The sequence below is a fragment of the Paramormyrops kingsleyae genome, chromosome 2, assembly GCF_048594095.1.
Source record: "Paramormyrops kingsleyae isolate MSU_618 chromosome 2, PKINGS_0.4, whole genome shotgun sequence".
In the NCBI taxonomy this organism is placed as follows: Eukaryota; Metazoa; Chordata; class Actinopteri; order Osteoglossiformes; family Mormyridae; genus Paramormyrops; species Paramormyrops kingsleyae.
In genome coordinates, this window is record NC_132798.1 from 41,804,747 (window position 1) to 41,816,846 (window position 12,100).

The following is a 12,100-nucleotide window of genomic DNA, read 5'->3' on the forward strand; positions in this document are numbered from 1 at the left end:
CAACTTAGCTTATAAAATTACGTGTTACCTGTTGACACAGCTGGAAATTTAGTGAAGCCATTCAAGTTATGTATCTCAAAGGTACAACAGCCAAGATGGTCTAGGGGAATTAACCTGCAACCTCTTAAATCTGTGTCTCTAGCTATTCTGTTACCCACCTGTATGTTGATTTATAGTAGCAGGAACTTTTTTGAGACAGACCACACAATATATTTTTTCACATCGTAAAAGAAGTCAGGGCTCTTCTACTTCAGTCTGTCTGTCTGTCTGGCAGTGAGGGAGGGGGTCAGAGGCTCGGACAGCCAGGGATCTAGATGTTTTATGGCCAGGGGTGGTGGGGTGGGGTGGGGTGCAGTTAGGGAGTGACAGCAGCCAGCTGTGGAATGACCCCGTCTCATCTGAGTTATCTCTGTGACAGACAGTCCAGGCTCGGTAGATACACCCCCTCCCACCCACCCGATACCTTTTTCCATCTCCCCCGGGTAGGATTGGGTGTCTCTCTCCAAATCTGTCCACTGAAACAACAAACAAGCCGAGCCAACACACTATTCCTTTCGTGCAGCTGGAATGAGGAAGGTGCTTTACTGCAGCAACCCCGGAAAACTCCAGGCACGAGCGTAAGATGACAAGACGTAACAAAATGTCCTTCCACCTCTTCTCTGCACGTATTACCTCACCCACTTTCCAGTCCCGCTAGCCAATCGACACAAGAGTGAGTGTCTCCCACCCGGTTTTTTGACATGCCTGAAATTGCCAAAATTATTTGCAAATGCAGGTCAAGTTTTTGCGACTGCATTTTGGAGAGTAGCAGAAATATTCGGATGCTAATCAGTTACATCTGGCGCTGATTATAATCTGAACACTTTGACTTAAATACAAGCAGCAGGCGTTTCTTTCGAGGAGCGCTCTGTGACGCGTACCAGAGCGCAGAAGGGGCACTCGCTGTTTTGAACCCGGCCCTTGTTTGAGGCACTCGATCCTGAGTGGGGTAATAACTCGTGAGTGGCCTCCTCTCCCTGGAGGGAGGGGGTCTGGCTGTTTCTCCTGGAGAGGCGATGTCTGCAGCCCGATGCCCCTCGGCTGCTGCTGGCTTGGGGCCCGGATCCGTGCCGTTTTTAGCCTCTGGGGCCCCTTGCTCTCTATACCGATACCTGGCTCCTGCCCCCACCTGCTTCCCATGGTACCTGCATGCCTACGTATGCCAGACCTGTTTGAACGGCTCCATACCGCAGTTTTACCACTCTGTTAAGGGGGTGTGCGCAGATGCTCGTTGAAAATACAGCATATCCTTCCCTAATATACGTACAGTCCACAATTATAACCCCCCCCCATCATGAAGAGTTAAATGTATATGGCATAAAGCCCCACACAGCCACCTTACCATTAATGCTTGGGCACCTGGCCCCCCAGATGAATGTCCTGCCATTAAATTTGCCTCTCGCCTTTCCTGGGATCATGAGAGGCAATGAGGCTGGGAAGTGGTGGGGGGTAGCGGGTGGGGAGGGGGGGGGGGCGTTTGTTGGTTGAGCGTTGACACGCTGCAATGTATTGACAAATGCACACCCCCTGCGACCAGTCAACAAGTGGGTAATATATGGAGGAGAGCTGTCCAGTGCTCAGGGTGGCGCAGCTGGGGGGCGTAAACGCTTTAACAGGCAGGTAGGAGCAGCGCGGAGCACACCCCCGTAAATCTAGCAGCGCCCGCTTTTCAGCACTGGCGCGGCCACAGCCCTGCCCCCGCTGTGCCCCCCCTGACGTGAGTGTGAAATATGCACGTCACATCCTGCAGCCAGAAAGACAGGACTCTGAGTCTAACCAGATGAGGAGCTGGATGGGACTCTGCGCCTGCATCTGCGCAGATGGGTAGCTGGATGGGACTCTGCACCTGCATCTGCGCAGATGGGGAGCTGGATGGGACTCTGCGCCTGTACAGGGCGGGAGCGGAATGGGACTCTGCATCTGCGCAGATGGGGAGCTGGATGGGACTCTGCGCCTGTACAGGGCGGGAGCGGAAGGGGACTCTGCATCTGCGCAGATGGGGAGCTGGATGGGACTCTGCGCCTGTACAGGGCGGGAGCGGAATGGGACTCTGCATCTGCGCAGATGGGGAGCTGGATGGGACTCTGCGCCTGTACAGGGCGGGAGCGGAAGGGGATTCTGCATCTGCGCAGATGGGGAGCTGCATGGGACTCTGCGCCTGTACAGGGCGGGAGCGGAAGGGGACTCTGCATCTGCGCAGATGGGGAGCTGGATGGGACTCTGCGCCTGTACAGGGCGGGAGCGGAAGGGGACTCTGCATCTGCGCAGATGGGGAGCTGGATGGGACTCTGCGCCTGTACAGGGCGGGAGCGGAAGGGGACTCTGCATCTGCGCAGATGGGGAGCTGGATGGGACTCTGCGCCTGTACAGGGCGGGAGCGGAAGGGGACTCTGCATCTGCGCAGATGGGGAGCTGGATGGGACTCTGCGCCTGTACAGGGCGGGAGCGGAAGGGGACTCTGCATCTGCGCAGATGGGGAGCTGGATGGGACTCTGCGCCTGTACAGGGCGGGAGCGGAAGGGGACTCTGCATCTGCGCAGATGGGGAGCTGGATGGGACTCTGCGCCTGTACAGGGCGGAAGCGGAATGGGACTCTGCATCTGCGCAGATGGGGAACTGGATGGGACTCTGAGCCTGTACAGGGCGGGAGCGGAAGGGGACTCTGCATCTGCGCAGATGGGGAGCTGGATGGGACTCTGCGCCTGTACAGGGCGGGAGCGGAATGGGACTCTGCATCTGCGCAGATGGGGAGCTGGATGGGACTCTGCGCCTGTACAGGGCGGGAGCGGAAGGGGACTCTGCATCTGCGCAAAGCCGAAATTGGACAGGTAAGCTGTGCTGGCACTCTATTCTCAAAGACAGAGTCTGTGGCTTTTATCCAATCTTACAGGTAAATATTAAACCTGAGCAGTTTGGGGTAAGTCCGGCAGATGAAACTGGAACCACCAAATTTTGGTTTCCCTAAGCTACCAGCAGCAAAATGCCAAAACATCAAACACACACATGTTCTTATGAGCATTTTAGAACAATCTGGTAGACGGAGGAATACAAGGTATGATATCACAGTTGATCATGGCAAGATGATTCGGTTCATGTCATAGAATGTTCTAGAGTGAGACAATAATCAATGAATCACGAATAATCGATTTCCAGTCCCTCTGTACAACCTCCTTCTGCATGTATGAAGGGGTTTCCTGGAGCTTTGTACAACTTAGATGCCCAGGCTGCATACAGGACAGTTTAGTCCCCAGGGAGAGGCTCAGGTGATCAGGGCTGTTTGTGTAGGTCCCCCCACTCCCACCTACCCCTCAGGGGGGCTGGTCAGTACTGAAGTCAGGGCCCCCTACAAGCCCTGCAAAAATAGGCCTTTGGACGGGGAGGGCCAGCATCTGGGAATCATCAGGACCTGGGAGACTACTGCTCCCCCCGCCGTAACAGGCTGCTTGCCCCCCCCCCCGCCCCTTTCCTGGCCCAGCTGTCCGTCATTCCTGCGTCAACTCTGACAGCCCCGCTAATCCAAACAGATTGTCTAACTGCTTCAAAAACACCCCATCCCCACCCCCCCCCCCGTCGCACCACCCCCCTCCCCAGGAAACAGGGCCCTCCTTTCATTGCAGATGGGGCAGGGGGCAGCGGGGGGCCGGGGGTGGGGGTATCCCAGGCTAGCATGCCTACCAGTGACCTGCCTCCCAGGGGCAGGAGTCTGGGCCTTTGGGCAGACAGGAATGAAAGGCCCCGCACCCCCCGGCGGCCCCCCCAGGAGGAGGCGGGAGCTGTGCTGGAATGAGCACGGTGGCACTGAGCATGCTCCGCTGCCCCGCCCCCGCCCACCGGCCCGCTGCTCCGGGCAGCCACATGGGGAGCGTGGCTGGGGATGCAGCGGTGCCGGGGGGGCGTCAGGGGGGTGTGCTGGGCCCCTGCAGGAGGGCAGCTCGCATCTTTGTTAGCGGCCAGTCGGGCCTCTTTACCATAATTGAGTTAATAGGATTAAGGCAGCTTGGCGCAGCTCACATCTGTGTTTTCTCTCACACTCCTGCCTTGGCTTCCTTTATGTGGGGCGCCCATTGCTGCCCCCCCCACACCCCCCCGGCCCCCCGCTGTGGCCGCAGGCAAAGGCCAGCGCATTCACACAATGCGTCAAGATTTATCCGCCAATACTGGAACGTCAAAAAGATTAAAGGAATACATTAATTTAAAACTTTTTTGTATGAGGGGTACAATAAAGTTCATTTTTATAAGCACTGACAATGTTGCTTCTGACAGTGTTACGTTTTTATTATAGTACAATGTGTGTTGTATATTGTTACCACAGCACTCTTTAATATTGTTTCATTTTAGTGTATTATTACTATAACGAAAGCAGTCATGCTGTATAAAAGATTGTATAAAATAACCATAATAATACAGATATAAAAATAATAATATAGAGTAGTATACACACACACACACATACACTGGGTCACGGGTCCAGGACCAAAAAATGTAGCAGTCTCTTTCTCCCTCTCTCTCTCCCTCACTCGCTCACTCTCTCACAGCCAGTGCAAGCTTCCCTCCTGTCCCCTATTTACCCAGCAGCACCCAAGAGCCCATCCTACCTGTCAATCACCGGTGAGCTCCGCCCACTCTCTGTCTGAGTGGGAGATGAGGCTCATTGCTTCAGTGAACCCAGGAGCACAGGGCATTTTAAGCAGACCTGGTGGACTGTGGGTGCTCGCTGGTGTGTGTGTGTGTGTGGTGTAGAGGATGGGGGGGGGGGGGGGGCTTTTTCAGGGTCAGGTGGCTGTGGCCTTGGGATCATGGTGTGGATTAATTGTTGACACACTCCCAGCACAAACAGAGGACCCTAGCCCCACCCTCACACAGCCCAGTTCCTGACAGACGCTTTGATTTATGTCCTCTGCTCAAAAAAAAAGGAACAAAATCAATTGGCTATTACCTCACTTAGCACCGGCCTGTCAGCACGCGGCGACGGCACTAGGGACAAAAGGCGGGCGCCGGCCGCCGGGCCCCCAGGCTGCAGGGATGGAGCCGCGAGTGTATTGCAGCCCATCAAACAGCCCAGACTCGGCACGACTGAGCCATCTGTGATGGTGGCCACTGCCCCCCCCGATCAAGACTCAGACAGCATGTTTCTGAGAGCAGGTGGGTAACGGCAGCTGACGACCCCTGGGTGTCCTGGACAGGGAAGCCAGCATCTTCAGGCCCAGCAGAAGGACGTCCACCCCATAATCACCAGTGTACAAGCAACAAGCTTCAATCTACCCATCTCCTGTACCCGCTTGCCGAGTCGCGGGGGTCCAGAGTCTCTCCTGGAAGCAGTGGGCTCATCACAGAATAATGAAGATTTTAAAGCTATTTATTAAACAAATAATGTGTCGTAAACGTTTTACAGGGTCACAGTAAAGCTGGAGTCTGTGCCAGGAATGGCGTGGCGACACCCAGGATGCTGCGCTGCCTTCTGCCCCAGAAAAAGGCCTTCTTCCTTAACTTCTCGTTCACCTGTAAAAAATGTGAACCTTTCTGTCAGTGAAAAAAGGCCAGATTGCCAGTGGGGAGTCGGTGGAGTGGACACTCAGATCCAGGTAACCCAGATTAATTCCAGGCGTGTCATTTCCTAACCGGGCCGCACAGACAGGAAATGACACGCATGCGTGACAAACATCCTTGGACAAAAAAATGCAGACGGATATTAACCAAGCAACAGCAACAGATCCAAAAAAATAAAAATGACAAACATTGTTCAGTTTAATCTTGTTTTATATGCAATATCTGTGGTACGCCATCCATCCATCTTCCATAACTGCTTATCCAGCAGTGTCTCGGTGAGCCTGCAGCCTTTTCCAGGCAGCACAGGGCGTGAGACACCCTATAAGCGGCAAGAGCTGATCTCAGGGTGCATCTGTGATCCTCTGTGCTTTACTGTGATTGGCTTGTTTAGATAAATTTTAATTGATTCTTGTAAATGGGGTCAGGGACAGGGTGAGAAATGGATTTAAGTCTGGGGTGAAGCTGTTGAGCTTCTGCAGCACCAGAGAAGGAACTTTTGAATCAGAAAGGGGTTCCCAGTGTTTGGGCCGGAGTCTGTGGAGCCTGGGTGGGGGGGGGGGGGGTGGCAACAAAAAGGCCAAATGTCAGAGCCCCCCCCCCCACCTTTCATCCATCTTCGGGACTCGGTGATCAAGCTCCAAGTTAGCTGTCTGCAAAGTGATGAGGGAGGTCTGCACCCCACTGTCCTGGCAGCCCCTTGCTGTCCGGTCCCACACGCTGAGCCGTGCCCTTTCTGGCCGGGACAGATCCCGCCAAGCTTCGCAGAAAGTCACATGATCCCTCATCCCAGAAACGCCAGGAACGCCATGTGCCTCCGGCTGCTTAAGTGTCATTGGCAGGATCAGATCCCAGCACCCCCCCACCTCGACCACACCCTCGGGCCTCAAAGTCAAGGGACCCTGAAGCGGTGCTCTGTATTTCGGGATACTTTATTCCCAATGGAAGCTATGCAAAGCACGTACCTCATAGGCTGCCGGGGGGGTATTTTTGTAGCAAGGCTTTGCGGGGGGGTATTTTGGTCCTGCCTGTATGGGAAGGGTGATGTTCAGCAGTGGAGGATGGGCTATTTAGCTTGGCCTTGGCCAATGAGAGAAAAGAACAGGGGAAGGCTGGTCCGAGCAAAGCAGGTTAGGAGGGTCAAGAGAGTGAAAGAGGGAGAGCGAGAGAGGAAAAGAGGGAGGAGGAGAATGAGGGAGGACAGGAGAGATGCGGCTGGGTCAGAAAATGCCCGCCTCGCCGCCTTCCCTTATACGGGCGTGCTGCAGAGCGTTGGGGTCCGCCCATAAATAGGCCCCATTGCATCACCCCCCCCCCCCCCCCCACCACAGATCATCCACGACCCAACAACTGTACCGATGCCAACTGGAGCACGATAGCAGCTCAGAGGCCAGCCGGCTGCAGGGCCGGGGGGGCTATTCTGGGAGCAGGATCTCAGCCGGAGGCTAACCTAACACAGGCGTCTTGTGACCTGGGGGGTGGGGGGTACCCAGCCGTGTGCACAGTAGCCCCAGTAAGCCCGCCCACATAATCGTCCATGGGAGGCCGTATGACAAGACAGCTTTTGCAGATCTACCCCCCTCCCTCCAATAGCCAACGTCCTCCAGGAAAGGTCATGTGAGCCAACAACACTGATGTTCAGCTCTATCCGACGACATCGCGCCTGGATTGCGTGACGGCCCAAAGGCACAGGGCCAGAAAACTGTCTGTGTTTGGATCGCTGTGGGCCGGGTTACATCCAAACGTCGCGTGAGATGGCGATATTTCTGCGAAACCTTCTCCAGGTACTCGTCCACAGATCAGCAGAGCAGAGACAGGCTCTTCACTTCCTCCTGATCGCAGGTCTATGTTTATGTGCTTTTCAATAGAAAATGAGAAAACATTTCACCAAACTAGAGTCAGACGGTGAATCCTACATGGAGGGGCGTTTATGTGTTTATGTATTAGGTGTCTTTCGAGGTGCCTGCTCAGAAACGTCACCATCCGCATTCACAGCCTCACAGGTTGAAATTCACAATGAAACGAACCACCAAAGAGAACCTCCTCCATAAACACTCGGCGGGTTCTGCAAATGACAGCAGCAGTCTATTCAGGGCCTGGACACCATTCCAGATGGCCAGCAGACTTCCTGTTTTCAGGTATTTATTTCATTCAGCCCATGCCATGTTCCTCAATCAACCTAGTTTCTAGCAAGGCACGTTCCTGGAAAGCTTAAAGGTTCTCAGAGTCCGAACGTGAATGGGCGACGTCACACAGACACCCCCCAGTACAGTGCAAAACAAGGCCCTAGGATTTGAATACATTGTGCCAACTGTTTGGCCACGCAGCAAGGTTATAGACTGTTAGAAAAGTACACCAGCCTGGGAGGGTTTAATACTCCATGTTGTGCTGTCTGGTGTGAAATTTCAATGTGCGGAGTCAAACTCTAATTATCACTCAAATATATTTGCCACAGCCACTGGAACTGAGAGAACAGTGGATTCATCTGCAGGCCTTTCAAAGAGCCACTTCAATCTATTACAGAGTGTAAGTGCCGTGGCGGGAGCAAAGCATCAGATCCAAAGCACTTTCTGTCCCCTTGCCGCTAAATCATCTGTTCCCTGATGCCACAACCATCAAGAGGAGGGGGAGGCTAAATGCCCCCAGCCGCACTCACAGAAGAAGCCCCCCCTCCACTGATGAATTGGGCCCATTAACAACCCATACGCCAGTGGGAGTGAATGAAAGTCAGGCACACAAAGACTCGGCCATAGCGAAGAAAATGGCGGAAGATTTAAACAAGAAAAGAGAGGGTCGATTAAAAAAATTCCATCAAAATAAAAGGACACCCAAGCACTGTATGGCTAAAAAGAAACAAGACTTCCCATCCTTCTTTTGCTTAAATAGGAACATTTCACATGAAGCAAAACAGGATGTCTGCACACAAATCCAACAGCAACATTAGCACCACATCCTCTTCAGGATCCATGCAAATGAATTAGGAGACGTTTCAAATCCTTCACAAGGTACAGAAAGTGTCATTTCTCCCCGTTACTTTGACTACAGGCTTAATTAAATCGAGGCCACTCCCACATGCTCCGTTTTGCAAACTGCGCAGCAGAACATCTGTTAACAGGGTCCTTGAAATATCATCGTATTTGAGATCAGTTGAGATGAAGCACATGGTGGAGCAGTGGGCAGCATATTAACCAATAAGTGAAGGCAGATTCTAGCCAATCAGCACACCTGTGCTGGATTGGATGAGGTTAGTTACAGACAGCTGGGAACAAACAAGTGTCTTTGCTCATAGGCTGGTGACTAGTGGAGGTCTTGATGACAGCACAGTAACAGCATCGCTTTAGTTGGAACAGCAGAGAGAACCATGTGACACATGCGGATCAGACAAGGAAATGTCGCTCGTAACAGGGACCAATGTCATACAGACAAAAAGGTGAACGAGAAGCTTTAAGTGGAAAAGTATAACACATTATAATGCATTATGAAGGACAGCTTCAAGTAAAGTCAAATAAACCAAGAAATAATCATTTTGTGAACGAGGAAAATGTTGAACTAGTCAACACAAAAGTCTGGTCACCTGACTCTTAGTCCCACAAAATTCTTTCTGCCCCCCACCCCCCACCTATACTAATCACATGGCCATAACATATCGAATCATTAGCTTTGCATTCTGCGCACCCAGCCTCAGAAAACACTGCTTTCAAAGGGCATCTGTGTAGTCTGTGATAAAGGCTTTCACAGGCAGAGATGGTTTGCATTCATGTGATCTTCTCAGTGGGGGAAGGGCAGTGCTTTCCAGTAAACAACACAGATGAGATACACGATCCGACTGTACGCACAATACAGCCACAGCGGCCTGTGCCAAGTAATACATCCACACAGCGTGCCGTCCGAAGGGCCGCGTGCTGAGCGTGAGGCACCAGCCGACATCACCGTGCGTAGGCGGCTTCCCGGAAACGAGGCGCTGTCACCCCATCGATGGAGACATGCCGTTATTACCACCATAGCTGCCAGTCCTGTGCAGGGTCACGGGGGACTGGAGCCCACCCAAGGAGCTACGGGTGCAAGGGAGGGAACGACCCAGGAGGAGGCCCTATTATTATTATTATTATTATTATTATTATTATTATTATTATTATTGCTGTTGTCATTGCTGTTGATGTTGTTGTGTTGTTGTTACTGACATCATTAGTATAGCTGTTGGGTTTTCAAAATAAAAAAAAAATCAAAGAATTAGATACTGCAAATAAGTAATTCATGTCATGGACTCTAGGCTCCTCACAAACCTGTACTGGATGGATGGATGGATGGATGGATGGATGGATGCCTCATTAACTCGTTAATTCCACTGGTGTAAGTTTTAACCAGAAAGTGGTACTCACAGTTGCAGACCCTTAACAGCCTGACAAATCTCCAGTAACTGTGACGATTTGTGACTTTTCTTAAGTCTCACTGAGTGCTGCAGACAATCTTGAAGCTCCACCCTCTTCCCAGAGATCTTCCTTCTGCCTGTTTATCGCCTGTCTTCCCATTGCCTGTTAACATGCAAGGAGGTGCTTCTTCAATGTTCTGTGATATTTGATCAACAAACCGTGGATAACTGATCATATACACCGCTAACATCAGGCGACACCCAACATCCTGAACCCCAGTGCATGACAATGGTATTTCACAGACCCCAGTCTGGCTGTGTCAGGCGGATGTGAATCAGGCTCTGTAGTAGTGTTTTAAATAAGCACTTATCCAATCAGGTCACTGTGATTGCAGACCCAATGCCAGTTGTATATAGCCACCCATGCCCTTGACAGGATCCCAGCACACACAGGGTGGAGACTCATCCCACTAGACAGAGGGACTGGACAGGATGGAAAGGGCGGATTTTACCAGCAACTTGGGATACGAGCGGCTCGACAAGCTGAGCACACAACGCAGCGGCTGTTTCACTCACTGACAAAGAAACGAACCGAGGAGAAACAAGCCAAGAGCAGAATATCAGTCCCAGTCTCCCCCTGACTCACAAAGGTTTATATTCACAGGAGCTGTTTGCAGGTGAGTGGGGGGCAGGCCAGATGAACTTATCTGGGGGCCCTATGCTAACATCAGCACGGACGCTGAGGTGATGCCGATTTAACTAACCTCTCCATGTTTCCCGAGGTGAGGGGGGGCCCTGATGTCTGCCGGCACCCTGGGCTATTACCTGGAACAGCCTGTACATTCACCCCCCCCAGCACAGGGACAGGTCTCCCAAACTTACCCCTCCCCCAAAACATCCATGCCATCTCTGCTTGTCACATGCATGCACACACATACACACACACACACAGGTTTGTAATTTTATTGTTGTGGGGACTCTCCATTCACTTCTATGGGGAAAACTCAAATCCCAACATGGCGACCTTAACCCCTGCCCCTTAGTGTTTTTGATTGCATTCACAGATCTTTGTGGGGACCTGAAAAAGGGCAGGTCTGAAGCGTGCCACAGCGTCAAAATAACAAGTTTTATTACATTGTGGGGGACATTTGGTAATATAAACCTAATCCACACATGCACACACCCAATCACACTTTGATAAGTCATCATCAACATTGCCAGTTCTGCATTTTTAGACTTATAATAGTTTACGAGTGGAGTTTATAATCACATGAATATTTAGGCCAGGTTCCGGTATGTCATCAGTACCGGATCATTCAAAACCTTTCAAATACCGGGAAGTCTCAGAGATGCTGATGCAGACGGCGCATGTGGAAGTATGTGAGGTTTTTGACCTCCCATTATGTCATCATAAACCAGTAACAGACCCCCACAGCCAGCTTGGTAAGACCCCCACACACCCCTTCTTAAGGCTGTGCTATCCCTGCTGCTATTGGTTTTAAAATGAACGGTTTGTTAGAATTTCCGACTTCCCCCCCAGCGGAGTTCAGCTTGCCAAGAATAAACAACTGACAATCATCACAAGAAAGACGCACAAGGCTGCTATCGGGGGGGCAGGTTATTACCGACTCGCTTCATAAGAAAATCACAGTTCAGCCTCAGTGGCATTCCTCAGTGAATCCTCACTTCCTGTTTTAAAACAAACACGTAGCTAATTCAGCTCCTCGAGTGCACAGACAATCGAGTTGCATAATGTTCAGTTGTTAAGAGTCGTCCTAATGTGTCTCGCCTTGGGACTTGCAATTACACAGGAAGACGATAATAAGATACAAGGGTGGGGGGGAGCAGGAATTAGAGAGAGCTCACCTTCGAAGCATCGTCTGGGGTGAGAGCGAGCGTTTGCGGGATCAGTCAGCCCTGACAGCGCTGTCATAGTGAGGCTTAATTAGCCAGCTTCAGTCCCCCCCCCACACTTAACAAAGCGGGAGCTGCTTCCTCCTGCGGCCCATGTACCGCACCCATCAGCCCATCTCCCCAGCCTGTAGCATTTAGCTACACCACACCCCCACACACACACGCACATATCCATACCCCCCTACCCCCACCCTTATCTCTCCAACAGGAGGATGGAGGTGACTGAACGCCACT

General features: G+C 51.9%; 1 long non-coding RNA gene across 1 annotated transcript; it reads left to right on the forward strand.

Moving 5' to 3' along the window:
* The first annotated feature begins 7,129 nt into the window (after positions 1-7,129).
* Positions 7,130-9,669, forward strand: LOC111850590 (uncharacterized). Its single transcript, XR_002839846.2, has 3 exons — positions 7,130-7,367; positions 7,531-7,721; positions 8,039-9,669. It is a non-coding gene; the product is annotated as an uncharacterized lncRNA (long non-coding RNA).
* Positions 9,670-12,100: the final 2,431 nt, after the last annotated feature.